At 46.5% G+C, this 18,350-nt stretch overlaps 1 protein-coding gene across 2 annotated transcripts in view; it reads right to left on the minus strand.

Annotated features, from left to right (window-relative positions):
- Positions 1–18,350, minus strand: part of GNE (glucosamine (UDP-N-acetyl)-2-epimerase/N-acetylmannosamine kinase) — a 77,513-nt gene that overhangs the window by 41,366 nt on the left and 17,797 nt on the right. The window contains exon 1 of one of the 2 annotated variants that reach the window (XM_040417381.1): positions 9,736–9,823. The exons of the other annotated variant lie outside the window; for it this stretch is intronic. The gene's annotated coding sequence lies outside the window, so the exon portion shown is untranslated. Of the gene's footprint in view, positions 1–9,735; positions 9,824–18,350 lie in introns of those variants that run through there. 2 annotated transcript variants of the gene reach the window in all.

Raw genomic sequence — 18,350 nt, forward strand, 5'->3', positions numbered from 1 at the left:
GCTATTAGAAGAGGCCTTGAGTGCTGCAGTCTCTTCCTAGGCCAGTGACGTCACCGTACATCAGTCACATGGCCTCGGTACAGCTCAGCCCCATTCAAGTCAATACCAAGCAGTGCCACTATGGAAGGCGCCATCCTTGGTGCATCAGTGAACGTCGATGAGCTCCCTGAAACAGCTGATCGGCGGGGATGCCGACACCTGGACCCCCGCTGATGTGATAATGATGACCTATCCTGAGGATGTCATCATTATATTTTCCAGGATAAACCCTTTAATTGCAATTCATACACACAAAATAATGGAATAGTGGAAACAAGTAAAACATCCCAAGAAAAACATATCCGGAAGTCAATGCCTGAAAAGGACAAATACAGAATACATTGACGCTATTAGGGTGCATACACATGGTTTCTGCCGATTTTCATGTGGTTTTCGCTGCGTTTCCGCACTAAAATCCATTTGCGTTACTTAAGAGATTTCATCACAGTTGTGCTTCACATCTCACTCCTAGCAGGGTAAAATCTGCACAAACAATTGACTTGCTCCAGATTTCAAAACCCACACTGCAAGTCACTTCCGTGTGGAAAATCTCTGCTCCACGTACATGAGGTTTTCAATATTGCATCTATTTAGCTGTTAATGCATTACACTGCGGACTGTTTTGCACAAAAATCCACATGCATATTCATCTTAGGCCTCTTTTATATGAGCGATACAGAATCAGTCTGTGCAGTGAAAAATGGATGACTTTTCATGCAAGTTCAATCAGTTTTGTCTATACCTGTGTTGAGTGTTTCTGTTTTTCCTGTCCAAATCGCATGAACTGGTCACCCGTTTTTTATGTGAGTGAAGAATAACACACACACCTAGCAACCATCAGTAAAAAATGGACTGCACATGAATACAGTCCATGTGCAGTCTCTGCCAACCCATTGACTTAAGCCTCATTCACACGTCAGTGTTCTCAGCGGACAGCACACGTCCCCATTCATTTGAATGTGTGTATTAACACATCAGTGTTTTAGCACGGTCCGTGGGTCCGTGTTTACAGCACGGATGCATGTCCTATCTTGGTCCGTGTTCCCGGATCCCTCACGCCCAATATAGTCTATGGGTCCGTGAAAAACACGGACCCAGAGATGCTTTGAAAATTATTTTTCAGCTGTTCAGTGTCAGTGAAACACGGACAGCAAAAAACGGACCCACGGACCCAAAACAGATCCTTCACTGACCACCTTCTCACGGATTTGAGCACGGACACGGACGTGTGAATGAGGCTTTACTCTACTTTCACACTGGTGTTTTGGCTTTCCGTTTGTGAGATCCGTTCAGGGCTCAGAGGGCATCAGTTCAGTCATCATTCCGCTCTGGAGATGTTAAAGATAATACAAACGGACCCGTTCGGAACAGATGCAGATGGTTGTATTATCTGAATGGATCAGTCTGTGCAGATCCATGACTGATCTGCACCAAACGCGAGTGTAAAAGCAGCCTAACGCGTGACTGTCAGAGAAAAAAAACGGAAGTTGCATCTTGACTAAAACTGAAAATGTAGCCTCCATCCAGACTCATAGTGCTCTTCCTGCATCCTTGGCTTAAAGGGTTTTTCCAAGATTTTTTTTTTTTACAGGTGACCTATCCTCTGGATAGGTAATCAGTCTCTGATTGGTGGGGGCTCCTACTCCCAGGACCCCTGCCGATCAGCTATTTGAGAAGGCAGTGGCGCTCCAGTGAGCACCGCGGCCTTCTCTCTGCTTTTCCTAGGCCAATGACAACACATTCATATGTCACATGGCCAAGGAGCAGCTCAGCCCCATAAAAGTGAATGGGGCAGGGCTCCAGATGGCGACCAAAATGGTCGCCAATGCGACTTAGAATTTACAAATGGCGACAAGACTTTTTAGTCTTGTCGCCATTTGCGACTAGACCCGCCGCCGCAGCTCTGAATACAGCGGCGGGGCACAGTAGATGATAGTTCTCTGCCCCGCCGCCGATGTTCTTCTCAGCAGCGCAGTGGAGAAGGAATCCGTCCCCCCCCCCCTGTGCTGCTGCCGCCGCCGCCGCCAATAAGAAGAGAGACAGGAGGAGGAGGAGGGGCTGTGGCCACTGCGCCACCAATGAAGATAATTGACCTGTTAATACAAATACAGGAGGCAGGTGCGGTACCTGAGGGGTTAACTGCAGCGGATCGCAGCTCCCTGTCATAGAGGTCGGGTGCCAGCTATTCTATTCCGGCACCCGCCTCCTGTATTTGTATTAACAGGTCAGTTATCTTCATTGGTGGCGCAGTGGCCCCCCCCCCCCCCCAACACCCCAGTATAATAAACATTGGTGGCGCAGTGCCAATGAGGGTTAAAAAAAATTAATTAACTCACCTCCTCCAATTGATCGCGCAACTGCCGATCTCCTGTTCTTTCTTCAGGACCTGTGGTGACGTCACTGAGCTCATCACATGGTCCATTACCATGGTGATGGATCATGTGATGTACCATGTGATGAACCATGTGATGAACACAGTGATGTCACCACAGGTCCTTTGACAGGTCCTGAAGAAAGAACAGGAGACCGGCAGCTACGCGATCAATTGGAGGAGGTGAGTTAATTATTATTATTATTTTTAACCCTCAATTGACCTTCTACTATGCATTCTGTATTAAAGAATGATATTATTTTCCCTTATAACCATGTTATAAGGGAAAATAATACAGTGAATAGACTTTCATCCTAGCAACCATGCGTGAAAATCGCACTGCATCTGCACTTGCTTGCGGATGCTTGTGATTTTCACGCAGCCCCATTAACTTCTATGGGGCCTGCGTTGCGTGAAAAACGCACAACATAGAGCATGCTCCGATTTTCATGCAACGCACAAGTGATGCGTCAAAATCACCGCTCATGTGCACAACCCCATAGAAGTGAATAGGTCCGGATTCAGTGCGGGTGCAATGGGTTCACTTCACGCATTGCACCCGCGCAGAAATCTCGCCCATGTGAAAGGGGCCTAAGGGTGAATAGGACAAGGGTTCCAGCCCCTAAGGGGGCTAATAGTAAGTAAAAAAAACACAAACACTAAGGCGCCTTTCACACGGCGAGTATTCCGTGCGGGTGCAATGCGTGAGTTGAACACATTGCACCCGCACTGAATCCTGACCCATTAATTTCTATGGGGCTGTGCACACGAGCGGTGATTTTCACGCATCACTTGTGCGTTGCGTGAAAATCACAGCATGCTCCTCTTTGTGCGTTTTTCACATAACGCAGGCCCCATAGAAATGAATGGGGTTGCGTGAAAAATCACAAGCATCCACAAGCAAGTGCGGATGCGGTACGATTTTCACGCACGGTTGCTAGGAGACGATCGGGACCCGATCATTATTATTTCCCCTTATAACATGGTTATAAAGGGAAAATAATAGCATTCTGAATACAGAATGCATAGTAAAATAGGGCTGGAAGGGTTAAAAAAAATTTTTTTTTTAAAAATGTAACTCACCTTAATCCACTTGTTCACGCAGCCGGCATCTCTTCTGTCTTTATCTGTGAGGAATAGGACCTTTGATGACGTCACTACGCTCATCACATGATCCATCACCATGGTGATGGATCATGTGATGGATCATGTGATGGACCATTTGATGAACGCAGTGACATCATCAAAGGTCCTATTGCTCACAGATGAAGACAGAAGAGATGCCGGCTGCGTGAACAAGTGGATTAAGGTGAGTTACATTTTTTTTTTTTTTTAACCCCTCCAGCCCTATTCTACTATGCATTCTGTATTCAGAATGCTATTATTTTCCCTTATAACCATGTTATAAGGGGAAATAATACAATCTACACTACAACTAACCCAAACCTGAACTTCTGTGAAGAAGTTCGGGTCTGGGTACCACAGTCAGTTTTTTATCACGCGCGTGTAAAACACATTGCACCCGCGCGAGAAAAACTGAACATCGGAAAGCAATCGCAGTCAAAACTGACTGCAATTGTGTACCTACTCGCACGGGTTTGCCGCAATGCACCGGGACGCATCCGGACACGCTCGTCTGCAAGGGGCCTAAGGCTACTTTCACACTTGCGGCAGTGTGATCCGGCGGGCAGTTTCGTCGTCGGAACTGCCTGCCGGATCCGCCGATCTGGATGTGACTGAAAGCATTTGTGAGACACATCCGGATGCGGATCCATCTCACAAATGCATTGCAAGGACGGATCCGTCTCTCCACTTGTCATGCGGACAGACGGATCCGTCTTGTATCTCTTTACACATTTTTACGGACGGATCCGGCATTCCGGTATTTTAAATGCCGGATCTGGCACTAATACATTCCTATGGGGATAAATGCCGGATCCGGCATTCCGGCGAGTCTTCAGTTTTTTTTGCCGGAGATAAAACCGTAGCATGCTACGGTTTTATCTTTTGCCTGATCAGTCAAAACGACTGAACTGAAGACATCCTGAACGGATTAGGGCTCTTTCACACTTGCGTTGTCCGGATCCGGCGTGTACTCCATTTGCCGGAATTACACGCCGGATCCGGAAAAACGCAAGTGAACTGAAAGCATTTGAAGACGGATCCGTCTTCAAAATGCGTTCAGTGGTACTATGGCACCCAGGACGCTATTAAAGTCCTGGCTGCCATAGTAGTAGTGGGGAGCGGTATACTTACAGTCCGTGCGGCTCCCCGGGCGCTCCAGAGTGACGTCAGAGCGCCCCATGCGCATGGATCACGTGATCTATGCGATCACGTCATCCATGCGTGTGGGGCGCCCTGACGTCACTCTGGAGCGCCCGGGGAGCCGCACGGACGGTAAGTATACTGCTCCCCCGCTCCCCACTACACTTTACCATGGCTGCCAGGACTTTAGCATCCCGGAAGCCATGGTAACCATTCAGAAAAAGCTAAACGTCGGATCCGGCAATGCGCCGAAACGACGTTTAGCTTAAGGCCGGATCCGGATTAATGCCTTTCAATGGGCATTAATTCCGGATCCGGCCTTGCGGCAAGTGTTCAGGATTTTTGGCCGGAGCAAATAGCGCAGCATGCTGCGGTATTTTCTCCGGCCAAAAAACGTTCCGGTCCGGAACTGAAGACATCCTGATGCATCCTGAACGGATTTCACTCCATTCAGAAAGCATTAGGATAAAACTGATCAGGATTCTTCCGGCATAGAGCCCCGACGACGGAACTCTATGCCGGAAGAAAAGAACGCAAGTGTGAAAGGGCCCTTACTCTCCATTCAGAATGCATGGGGATATAACTGATCAGTTCTTTTCCGGTATTGAGCCCCTAGGACAGAACTCTATGCCGGAAAAGAAAAACACTAGTGTGAAAGTACCCTAAAATATTACGTTTAAAGGGTTTCTGTCACCCTGCAAAACTCTTTTTTTTTTTTTTGGATAGTTAGATTCCTCATAGCGCGATATAGGAGAATATAATAGTCTTACTTACTTTCATGCGGCCGATTCTTTATAAAACGAACTTTTATAATATCTAAATGAGGGCTCTACCAGCAAGTAGGGCGTCTACTTGCTGGTAGCTGCTGCAGAAATCCGCCCCCTCGCCGTGTTGATTGACAGGGCCAGCCGTGATCTCCTCCGGCCGTGTCAGTAATTCAAAAATCGCGCGCCTCGCGTCATTCGGCGCAGGCGCTCTGAGATGAGGAGGCTCGTATCCTCAGCACTCCCTCAGTGCGCCTGCGCCGATGACATCACCGAAAGAGAAGACGTCATCGGCGCAGGCGCACTGAGGGAGTGCTGAGGAGACGAGCCTCCTCATCTCAGAGCGCCTGCGCCGAATGACGCGAGGCGCGCGATTTTTGAATTACTGACAGGGCCGGCCGGAGGAGGAGATCACGGCTGGCCCTGTCAATCAACACGGCGAGGGGGCGGATTTCTGCAGCAGCTACCAGCAAGTAGACGCCCTACTTGCTGGTAGAGCCCTCATTTACATATTATAAAAGTTCGTTTTATAAAGAATCGGCCGCATGAAAGTAAGTAAGAGCATTATATTCTGCTATATCGCACTATGAGCAATCTAACTATCCAAAAAAAAAAAAAATTAGTTTTGCAGGGTGACAGAAACCCTTTAAATCCCCCCTTTCCCAATTTTACATATAAAATATATAAACAATAAATAAACATATTACATAGCGCTGAGTCCGAAAAGTCCAAACTATTAAATTATTAAAAAATATCTCCTATGCGGTGAGCGCCGTAACAGAAATAAATAAATAAAAACCATGCGATTTGCCATTTTTTAGTCACCTTGTCACCCCAAAAAATAGGATAGGACTGTTCTATTATGGGCCGAACGTTTCATAAAATGCAAAATGCACACGGCTTTTTATTTTTTTTGCGTGGTATTGAGTATCGCAATACTTTTTTATGGTGACAAAAGCTAATCAAAATTTGGGTATTGAAGCAACACTACGCCGATCTGATCGGCGTAGCGTTGTCACAATACCAAAATTTTGATTTGGTTTCGATTTGGCGACTAAAAATGAAAATTTGGCTCCTAAATTTTTCAGTTCAGGAGCCAATGGCTACTTGGTATTTTTTTTTTAGTCTGGAGCACTAATGGGGCCAAGGGTGATACCAAGCACAGCCGCTATACAATGTACAGCGCTGTGCTTAGTAAACTGCAAGAAGGCTGCAGTGCTCACAGGAGCGCCGCTGCCTTCTCAAATAGCTGATCGGCGGGGGACCTGGGTGTTGGACCATCACTGATCAGACACTGAAGACCTATCCAGAGGTCATCAGTTAGAAATATTCAGATAAACCCTTTAGGCCCAGAGTGAGCCCCTATGGAACCCACCCCTTGATTATCAGCCTCAGGGCTCGTTCACACGACCGTTGGTGTCCCGTTCCCGTATTGCGGACCCACAATACACGGGCACCGTTCTGTTGTCATTCCGCATCACGGATGTGGACCCATTAATTTCAATGGGTCCGCAAATCCAGAGATGCGGAACGGAAGCACGGAACGGAACACTACGGAGTGCTTTCTGGGGTTCTGTGCCTCCGCACCGCAAAAAGATAGAACATGCTCTATCTTTTTGCGGAACGGAGGGATCGCAGACACATTCAAGTGAATGGGTCTGCGATCCCCATGCGCCTGCCCCACGGAAGGTGCCCGTGCATTGCGGACCGCTACTAATAACATGATATTCCAGAATCAGTTACTATTAGACTGACTTACCCCATATTTAATAAGATTCAGCCCTTAGCAACCAGTCTGCATAAAACTGCAATCTCACTATTCAGTTAAGATGGCCGCCACTGCCCTCACCCTGAGGCTAATCCCGCCTGCCCTCACTAGCCAGTAACAATAGCGCCCCAAAAGTGTCAGTAACCAGAGCCCTCCCCCCTAAAGGGTTAATCTCCTGCAGCACAAAGGGGTCCTCTTACCACATGTTGCTTTCATTTATACACTGAGCAGATGGCAGATCTCCCTTCCCTGGTCTGCGCTGCACCAACTCTGCATTCTCCAGCTCTGCTGAGTGAGGGAGCGTCTGCCAAGCGCAGGGACAGGGAGAAGTGCACACAGCCCAGGCACTGTTATCAGCTGCTGGGGAGGACCTGGCTTTAATCATTTACTTACAGTCCCTGGCTGTCAGTAATATGAGCCTGCACGCTGCGTCATCCGTCCTTCAACACATAGACGGACCATGCCTAGCAACCCTATTTTAAGCACAGGTAAAAGTAGGCAGTACAGGGAACAAAAATGTGGAATTAAGGGATAATTGAATACACAGTGAAAAGTTGAAATAGGGCCACCAAGGAGATATTAATCACCACAATCCAATACTCTAAAAAAAAAAAAAAAATACGACAGTTATACTTTAAGATCCTGGGCAGGAAGTAAAATACTTGTAGCGATCTCCCAAAAATTATTTCCAGGAAAAAAATCCACCTGTTTGTTTATTTATTTATTTTTTAAAGAAAAAATTACAAATAATATTCAGATACAAGCACTTTTACCTTTTGTGTCACCCCTTTCCCCTCACAGATTGTAAGCTCTTGCGAGCAGGGTCCTCATTCCTCTTGTAATTAGTGACTTGTCTGTTGCTATGTTATTTATGACTGTAGCTGAACTGTAAAGCGCTGCGGAATATGTTTGCGCTACACAAGTAAAGATTATTATTACACACAGGATGTTAACATGTGATGACAAAAATGGGAGTGTAGTGTCCCTTAGGCCCCTTTCACACGGGCGAGATTTCCACACGGGCAATGTGTGAGGTGAAGACATTGCACCCGCACTGAATCCGGACCCATTCATTTCTATGGGGCTGTGCACATGAGCGGTGATTTTCACGCATCACTTGTGCGTTGCGTGAAAATCGCAGCATGCTCTATTTTGTGAGTTTTTCACGCAATGCAGGGCCCATAGAAGTGAATAGGGCTGCGTGAAAATCGCAAGCAAGTGTATATATAATAATTTAACTCACCTTAATCCTTAATCCACTTGGTCGCGCAGCCCGGATTCTCTTCTGCCTTTATCTGTGAGGAAAAGGACCTGTGGTGACATCACTGTGCTCATCAGATGGTACATCACATGATCCATCACCATGGTAAAAAACAATCATGTGATGGACCATGTGATGAGCGTAGTGATGTCATCAAAAGTCCTATTCCTCAAAGAAGAAGGCAGAGGAGAAGCCAGGCAGTGCGAACAAGTGGATTAGGGTGAGTTAAATTATTATTTTTTTTTAACCCCTCCAGCCCTATTGTATTAAGCATTCTGTATTCAGAATGCTATTATTTTCCCTTATAACCATGTTATAAGGGAAAAAATACTATCTACACAACACCTAACCCAAGCCCGAACTTCTGTGAAGAAGTTCGGGTCTGGGTACCAAACGCATTACAATGTTTTGCAATTGTGCATTTTCCCGCAACGCACTCGCATCTTATCCGGGCCAAAAACATGACGCCCGTGTGAAAGAGGCCTTAGAGTCTTACACCTTAAAAAACCACCTCTGCAATGAACAGATGACGGCACATTCAGTTCTGGGAGACTCTAGAAAAGTCCTTTTTCAGGCGAGGCCCGTGTAGCGCTGGCCACAAAGCGCTTACCTCCCAATCTGTATCATGTTGTGATGTATTATGTAATAAACGTTTGCGCTGTGGGGGTCCCGACTGCAGAGACTCCCCACAAACTGACTATTTCACTAATACCCTCACGCACACGGCCTTGTCCTCTAGTTTTTTTTCTCACTTTCTAAGATTTGTAGATCGGGTATATGAATCTGCCGAAGGAAATTGATATATTGGCCTGATAGAAATGAATAGGTCGGTTCACTATCTGGGAATAATGCAATCCTATGCAGGAGCCCGAAAAGTTAAGACGATGCCACACACCTATTGGTATGGGGTGCTGCCAGTCTACCCCAATGTCTTCCACCACATGGCTAATGAAGGTACCTGGTCACACACTAAAGACGTGTCACCTTCCTACCCACTGTATTACCATTACCAAGAAAAACTCCTATAAATGTCTACTAAGTGACCTCTAAAATAGTAATTGAGAGAGACGCTAAGTACAAAAGCAGTAAGACAATGTACACAACCTAAAGATACACAGCATGTGCCAGGGGGAAATACAAGAGTAGGAGGGCTGACCGTAAATATTAGGAGGAACCACAACATAAGCCGACTCCCCCCCTCCCCCAAAGTGGTACAGTCACACCTACACATCGCAGACCTTACCCGGGTCGCATCACTATTATTTACCTGGGGGGTGTTCAGCTGCCCGGTTAGCAAACGCCACAAGAATAACGCGCAGCAGCAAAAGAAACGGGATCGAGATTCTGCAGTAGTAGGCGGGGCTCCGGAGCGAAGTAGAACGCCACAACACTCGGTCTGCTCAGACGCGCAAGGGGCGTGGCCTGTAAGCTCGTCAAGAAGGTGCGGCCAGCCGCCCACTCTAGAGGCCTAGGGCTCGGGAAGCGCGCGCTGCTGCGGCCCCGGTCACGACGGAACGACTTCTCCGCAGAGAGCGCCGAAATGCAACCTTAGTCCCATTCATTTCGAACTGATAGCCCGAAGTAAAGATAAATGGCTGAGAAGAACAAAGCGGTGGCAGATGCGTGCGGCCGCCCCATTCATTTCTATGGAGACTCACACAGAAATGAATGGAGTCACCCGCATCTGCCACCGGCTTCTCCGTCCCACCAGCAGGACCCACACCGCTCTTATAGTCTGTAGATGTAGAGGAAAAACTGTTCAAGTCTTTTAATACAGACCAAGTGAAAACATTTTTAGCACAAAATGTGTAATCTGCACTAATAAATGCCCCCCAATGGTGTCTATAATCTTTAGGCCTCATTCACATTTCTGTTTTTCACAGACGCGTTAGGCCTTTTTCACACGACCGTATGGCTTTTTCAGTGTTTTGCGATCTGTTCCGTTTTTTGTTTCTGTTCCGTTTTTCCGTATGGCATATACAGTAATGACATAGAACAAATTGGGCTGGGCATAACATTTTCAATAGATGGTTCTGCAAAAACGGAACGGATACGGAAGACATACGGCTGCATTTCCGTATGTGTTCCTTTTTTTTTGCGGACCCATTGACTTGAATGGAGCAACGGAACGTGATTTGCGGGCAATAATAGGACATGTTCTATCTTTTAACGGAAACGGAATGCATACGGAGTACATTCTTTTTTTTTTTTTCGGAACCATTGAAATGAATGGTTCCGTATACGGAAAAAAAAAAAAAAACGGTCGCGTGAAAGAGGCCTTATCTGCATTTTCCACGAACGGCACACATAGCCATTGATTTAAATGTGTCTGTTCACATCTCAGTATTTTATTACTGACCGCAGGTCAATAAAAAAAATCACAGGGACACGCACTACTTTGATCCGTGTCCCTGTGAGCGTGGTGACGTCAGCGCATGTCCTGCTGAATGAAGATAGAAGATCTGGTGGTGAACGCAATGACGTCAGCGCAGGTCCTTCAAGAAGAACAAAGAAGAGGATCCCGGCTGCGCAATCAAGTGGATGAGGTGAGTAATGTTTTTATTATTTTTTAACCCTCAATTGACCTTCTACTATGCATTCTGTATTAAAGAATACTATTATTTTCCATTATAACCATGTTATAATGGAAAATTATAAAGTAAATGGGGTCTGGGATCATACATCCCTCGTCTCTTTAGCAACCATGCGTGAAAATCGCACCACATCTGCACTTGCTTGCGGATACTATGCGATTTTCACGCAGCCCCATTCATTTCTATGGGGCCTGCGTTGCGTGAAAAACATCACTCATGCGCACAGTCTCATTTAAGTGAATGGGTCCGGATTCAGTGCAGGTGCAATGCGTTCACCTCACGCATTGCACCCGCGCAGAATTCTCACCCGTGTGAAAGGGGCCTAAGGGTTACACAGCATCATAAATCAATATAATGCTATGTGACCTCGGCAATGCTGGGAGGTCAGGCCGGGAGCTGCGCTGCAAGTGCGCAGAGGGACACTCGCTTGTCTGAAAGGGGCCTTAGGCCCCTTTCACACGGGCGAGTATTCCGCGCGGATGCGATGCGTGACGTGAACGCATTGCACCCGCACTGAATACCGACCCATTCATTTCTATGGGGCTGTGCACATGAGCGGTGATTTTCACACATCACTTGTGCGTTGATTGAAAATCGCAGCAAGCTCTATATTCTGCGTTTTTCACGTAACGCAGGCCCCATAGAAGTGAATGGGGTTGCGTGAAAATCGCAAGCATCCGCAAGCAAGTGCGGATGCGGTGCGATTTTCACGCATGGTTGCTAGGTGACGATCGGGATGGAGACCCGATCATTATTATTTTCCCTTATAACATGGTTATAAGGGAAAATAATAGCATTCTGAATACAGAATGCATATAGGGGTTAAATTTTTTTTTTTAAACTCACCTTAATCCACTTGATCGCGAAGCCCGGCTTCTCGTCTGTCTCCTTTGTTGAACAGGACCTGTGGTGAGCATTAATTACATGAACAGGACCTGTGATGACGTCACTCCGGTCATCACATGATCTTTTACCATGGTGATGGATCATGTGATGACCGGAGTGACGTCACCACAGGTCTTTTTCCTGTAATTAATGCTCACCACAGGTCCTGTTCAACAAAGTAGACAGACGAGAAGCCGGGCTTCGTGATCAAGTGGACTACGGTGAGTTGAATTTTTTTTTTTTAACCCCTCCAGCGCTATTTTACTATGCATTCTGTATTCAGAATGCTATTTTCCCTTATAACCATGTTATAAGGGAAAATAATACAATCTACAGAACACCGTTCCCAAGCCCGAACTTCTGTGAAGAAGTTCGGGTTTGGGTACCAAACATGCGCGATTTTTCTCACGCGAGTGCAAAACGCATTACAATCTTTTGCACTTGCGCGGAAAAATCGTGGGTGTTCCCGTAACGCACCCGCACCTTTTCCCACAACGCCCGTGTGAAAGAGGCCTTAGGCTGCAGTAGAACTGCATTTACATGCATAAATTATCTACTCTGTATTAGAGTTGTCACGATACCAAATTTTTGATTCGATTTCGATACCATAAAAAAGTATTACGATACTCGATACCAATCGAAAAAATAAAATGCCAAAAAAGCCACATGCATTCCGCATTTTTTTTTCCTGTTACGGTGTTTACCGCATAGATTTTTTTAAATATTTTTTGGACTTTTTAGACGTGGCAATATGTGATATGTTTATTTATTTATTGTTTATATATAAAAGGGGTGATTTATACTTATTTTTATTTTATTTATCTTTTTACTTTTTATTTAATAACTATTTCCCCCTTATGGGCTATAACCTGGGATCTTTTGATCCCTTGTCCTATTCACCCTGATAGAGCTCTATCAGGGTGAATAGGACTTCACACTCTCCCTGCTGCCCTGTGCTTTGTGCACACAGCAGCAGGGAGATTACCATGGCAGCCAGGGCTTCAGTAGCGTCCCGGCTGCCATGGTAACCGATCGGAGCCCCAGGATTACACTGCTGGGGCTCCGATCACAACTGCCACTGCCGCCAATGAGGGGGAGGGGAGGAGACCCTGTGGCCACTGCCAACAATGAGAAGGGGAGGGGACCCTGTGGCCACTGACTGCCACCAATAATTTTAATACTGAGGGGGGCGGGCACACAGCGCCACCAATGATAATTAACCTTTAATACAGGAGGCGGGTGTCGGCACCAGATCAGCGGCAGTTAACCCCTCAGGTGCCGCAACCGAGGGGTTAACTAACGCTGATCGCAGATCCCTGTCAGAGGCAGGGTGCCGGCTATGTGATTCTGCTGCCGGCACCTGCCTCCTGTATTAAAAGTTAAAGACGACCTTTCATGGGTCCGGTGTAAGTTAGCAGGCTACATAGAGCGGCGCCCAGGGATCTCCCTGCACTTACTATTATTCCTGGGCACCGCTCCGTTCGCCCGCTGTGCCACCGTTACCGTCTCCTGCTCCGTATGCTAATTACTACTGTTGGAGCAATGGGGAGGAGACATCAGCTTCTCTCCTGGGCGTTCCTTCTCCCTGCTGTAGCGCTGTCCAATCGCAGTGCAGAGCGTCACAGCCAGGGAGAAGGAACGCCCAGGAGAGAAGCTGATGTCTCCTCCCCATTGCTCCGATAGTAGTAATTAGCATACAGAGCAGGAGACGGTAACGGGGGCACAGCGGGCGAACGGAGCGGTGCCCAGGAATAATAGTAAGTGCAGGGAGATCCCTGGGCGCCGCTCTATGTAGCCTGCTACTTAACAAAGTCCGAACCCATGAGAGGTCCTCCTATCATTGGTGGCGCAGTGCGCCCGCCCCTCTCTCATTGGCAGCGCGGCACAGGGGGGAGGGAGAGACTGCTTCCTTCTCCCCGTGCTGCTGAGGGAACATGAGAGCGCTGACAGCAGTGCGCTCATGTTCTGTGATACTAGACTGCGCAGCCAAGTATTGAAAAAATGGAAATCCCGGTATCGTATCGATACCGGGACAAAAGTATCGATTGGGTATCGAAATTTCGATACCTGCAACAACCCTACTCTGTATAGGGAGGAATGATCACTAGTACTTTGATCATTCATTTCCATACTGTTTCTTTGATTGTCGACAGCAAATGTTTGCACAGGGTGATGTGCTGCTCACAAATTTTGGTAGGTCGTGTGATCACATGAAAGAATTTCTCTAAGGCCCCTTTCACACAAGCGAGTTTTCCGCACGTGTGCAATATGTGACGTGAACTCATAGCACCCGCACTGAATCCTGACCTATTTATTTCAATGGGTCTGTGTCTTTTTTTTTTCATGCATCAGTTCTGCGTTGTGTGAAAAACGCAGCATGTTCTATGTTCTGTGTTTCTCATGCAGTCCTAGCCTCATAAAAGTGAATGGGGCTGTGTGAAAATTGCATAGCATCCGCAAGCAGATGCAATGCGTTTTTCACAGGTGGTTGCTAAGAGATGTTGTTTTTAAACCTTCAGTTTTTTATCACGCGTTTTTGATCACCCATTCATTTCAATGGGTCCGCAAAAAATGCGGACAGCACACCATGTGCTATCCACATCAGTATGTCCGTTCCGTAGCCCCGCAAAAAAAAAAATAGAACATGTCCTATTCTTGTCCGTTTTTGGCATTGTTACAATGGATCCGCAAAAAAAAAACAAAAAAAAAAAAAAACACGGATGGCAGGAGTTTTTTTTTTTTTGCGGATCCGCAATTTGTGGACCGCAAAACACATACGGTCGTGTGCATGTAGCCTAATGCTGTGCGATGTCTGGTGCATGTAGCCTAACCTGTTTTGGAATGTCTTCTTTATGTCCATCCTACAGCTGAAGACATGCTTTCCCTTAAAGAATGCCATTAATCGAGTCATGAATTCCTCAAAAGGAATTAAAGGGGTTTTCCGAGACTTTTTAAAGGGAATCTGTCACCTGCTTTTAGCATTTTAAGCTGTCATTATCGCCATGTTCAATAAAGTACCTTATTTCCTGCAGTGGTCTTCTTACTTTATTTTGTTTTGTCATTTTGATAAAAAAAGCTCTTTTTCTGATATGCTAATGAAGCTCCAAGGTGCCCAGAGGGGCGTTTTTTTCCCTCTCCGGTGCCCAGTGACGCCCCCCTGCAGTGCCCAGACCGCCTTAATTTGAATCCCAAGAACGCCTTCTGATCCTGAAATAACCTCCCACAGCCCCCAGAAACGGTTCCGCTCCCTCGCCACGTCATCTTCTACCTTCAAGAAATGCCCCGTTCTTCTTCCTGTCGGACGCCAGAAATCTCGCACAGGCGCAGTACCGCCTGTGGCCTGCACAATCATCAAGCTCCTGAGGGCAACCGCCTCAAAAGTCTCACTGGGCATGCGCCGAGCCCAGTGATGTAATCTGAGCGCGGTTGCCTCAGGAGCTTGATGATCGTGCAGGCGGTACTGCGCCTGCGCGAGATTTCTGGCATCCGACAGGAAGAAGGACGGGGCATTTCTTGAAGGTAGAAGATGACGTGGCGAGGGGGCAGAACCGTTTGGCTGTGGGAGGTTATTTCAGGATCAGGAGGCGTTCTTGGAATTCAAATTAAGGCGGTCTGGGCACTGCAGGGGGGCGTCACTGGGCACCGGAGAGGGAAAAAAAACGCCCCACTGGGCACCTTGGAGCTTCATTAGCATATCAGAAAAAGAGCTTTTTTATCAAAATGAAATAAAGTAAGAAGACCACTGCAGGAAATAAGGTACTTTATTGAACATGGCGATGGTGACAGCTTAAAATGCTAAAAGCAGGTGACAGATTCCCTTTAACTGATGACCTATCTTCTGGATAGGTCATCGGTATCTGAATGGTGAGGGTCCGACACCCAGGGTCCCCGCCAACCAGCTGTTTGAGAAGGCACCATCATTCCTGTAAGTGTCGTGGCCTTCTTGCAGCATTTCCTAGACCATGTGACATCACATTCATTAGTCGGGTGGCCTAGGCACGGCTCAATCCCGTTCAATACCAAGCACATCCACTATACAATGTACGGCGCTGTGATTGGTATACTGTGTGTGAGCAGTGCTCACTGACACTCCATGCCCTCTTCAAACAGCTGATATGTGGCAGTACCAGGTGTCAGACTCCCACCGATCAGATATTGATAACGTATCTTCAGGATAGGCCATCACTATTCAACTCCTAGAAAACCCCTTTAAATGTAATAATAAAAGTATGGTCATTTCTGCTGCCTGAAAAATACACAGCTGATTTCAAGAGAAATCCGGGCATTTTGAATGTGTTTTTCTATTTTACACAAGTATTCTGAACAAAATATGCTTCAAACAGCGCATCGGTGTATGTGGTATTTTATGTCATGACATTTCTTGAAACATTTTTTAAAAACAGCAGTGTCTAAACAAAAGCCATATTTCCCTTTAATACCAATATTTCATATTTCCTATAGACTTTCAGCCATCATCTGGCACCAAAAACCACTTGTGCGAAAAAAATAAAAAAAAATACTAAGACTAATAAAACTGCCCTGAACCATGCAAACAAAATACTAATGCGTTTTTTTTTCAGTGCTAGAGAAGTGGGAAATTCCTGCCGGCATAACAGGCTTTATCATTGTATAGCTGGGGGACAATAGCTAACCAAACGAGTCAGTTGAGTAAAAGCACATTATGTACAGGAGGACTAAATACACATCAGATAAAAAAAACATCACTTCCTATAGAAAGGGTTTTCCGGGGAAAGAATAATTTTATTTAAAAAAAGTCTGAATGGGTTAATTAGGGAGGCTTCACACTGCGTCTTTAAAAAAAAACAAAAAAAAAAACGCTTTTTTGCGGAAATTTTAAAAAACACGGCCAGATGTTACATGCTGGCTAACAGAGCATTATGAAAGTCATGCATTTTTTTTTACCAGTATAAAAAAGAAAAAAAAGTGCAGTAGTAGTGTGGCAGCACCCTTCCCTCACTGATCCCTCACCACTGCCATTCCGTTGCTACTCTTTGTTGCTGGCTGAGGTGGGTAATGGCTCAACTAGTGATAGGCTGAGTGGGCAGCCCAAGTCATTTCCTCGAGGAGGAACAGGAGCAGCCTCGAAGCAGTGGAGGAGGTTCAATGAGGTGAGTAATGATTCTTTTTTATTTTTTTAACCCATTCCATCCTCCTTTTTTAATACAATTATTCCTCTGGTAACCCCTTCAAGATTTTACATGTCTGATGGAATGGCGCTCCCCAAGATTAAAGGGCTTATTCCATGAATAATGTAAAAAATGAAAATCATACATAATCCAGTACATGACAACCTCTTTCTAATAAAGCTAGACCCATCCCTGTACCTCACATGGATCCCCATTCATTGCTCCAATTGTTCTGCCAGATTTATTTTAAACTGGCAGCTCAGGGGGCGTGTTCCTTCTCAGAGGGAGTGTCCTGTCTGCTGCAGCTAGCGGCAGTTGAAGGATGGAACTGAGCATGTGCTATGGTCTCAGTGAGCAGGACAGAGAAATTAGAAAAAGAGCAAACAGCAGGTGGCGCTACACAGAGAGACTTTATTGAATAAGTCAATTTCTGTAATATATTTTAAATAAATACAGTTACAAAAGTATTCAGATCCAGGTGCTGGTTTGAAAACTGTACAATAGTTTTTTGTGGGACAACCCCTTTAACTACTATTACTGCTTAACCGCCTCAGGACCGCCGTACGCAGGATTGCGTCCTGGCGCCGGCCCTGTTATTCCTCCTGGACGCGCCGGCGCGTCCTCTCGCGAGAGGCGAGATTTCCTGTGAACGCGCGCACACAGGCGCGCGTGTTCACAGGAACCGAAGGTAAACGAGTGGATCTGCAGCCTGCCAGCGGCGATCGTTCGCTGGCAGGCTGTAGATGCGATTTTTTTTAACCCCTGAAGGGTATATTAGACGCTGTTTTGATAACAGCGTCTAATATACCTGCTACCTGGTCCTCTGGTGGTCCCTTTTGCTTGGATCAACCACCAGAGGACACAGGCAGCTCTGTAAAGTAACACCAAACACCACTACACCCCCCCTGTCACTTATTAACCCCTTATTAACCCCTGATCACCCCATAAAGACTCCCTGATCACCCCCTGTCATTGATCACCCCCCCTGTAAGGCTCTATTCAGACGTCCGTATGTGTTTTGCGGATCCGCGGACCTGCAAAACACATACGGACGTCTGAATGGAGCCTTACAGGGGGGTGATCAATGACAGGGGGGTGATCACCCCATATAGACTCCCTGATCACCCCCCTGTCATTGATCACCCCCCTGTAAGGCTCCATTCAGACGTCCGTATGTGTTTTGCGGATCCGCGGATCCATTGATCCGCAAAACACATACGGATGTCTGAATAGAGCCTTACAGGGGGGTGATCACC

Source organism: Bufo bufo, chromosome 2 (genome assembly GCF_905171765.1).
Source record: "Bufo bufo chromosome 2, aBufBuf1.1, whole genome shotgun sequence".
Classification (NCBI taxonomy): Eukaryota; Metazoa; Chordata; class Amphibia; order Anura; family Bufonidae; genus Bufo; species Bufo bufo.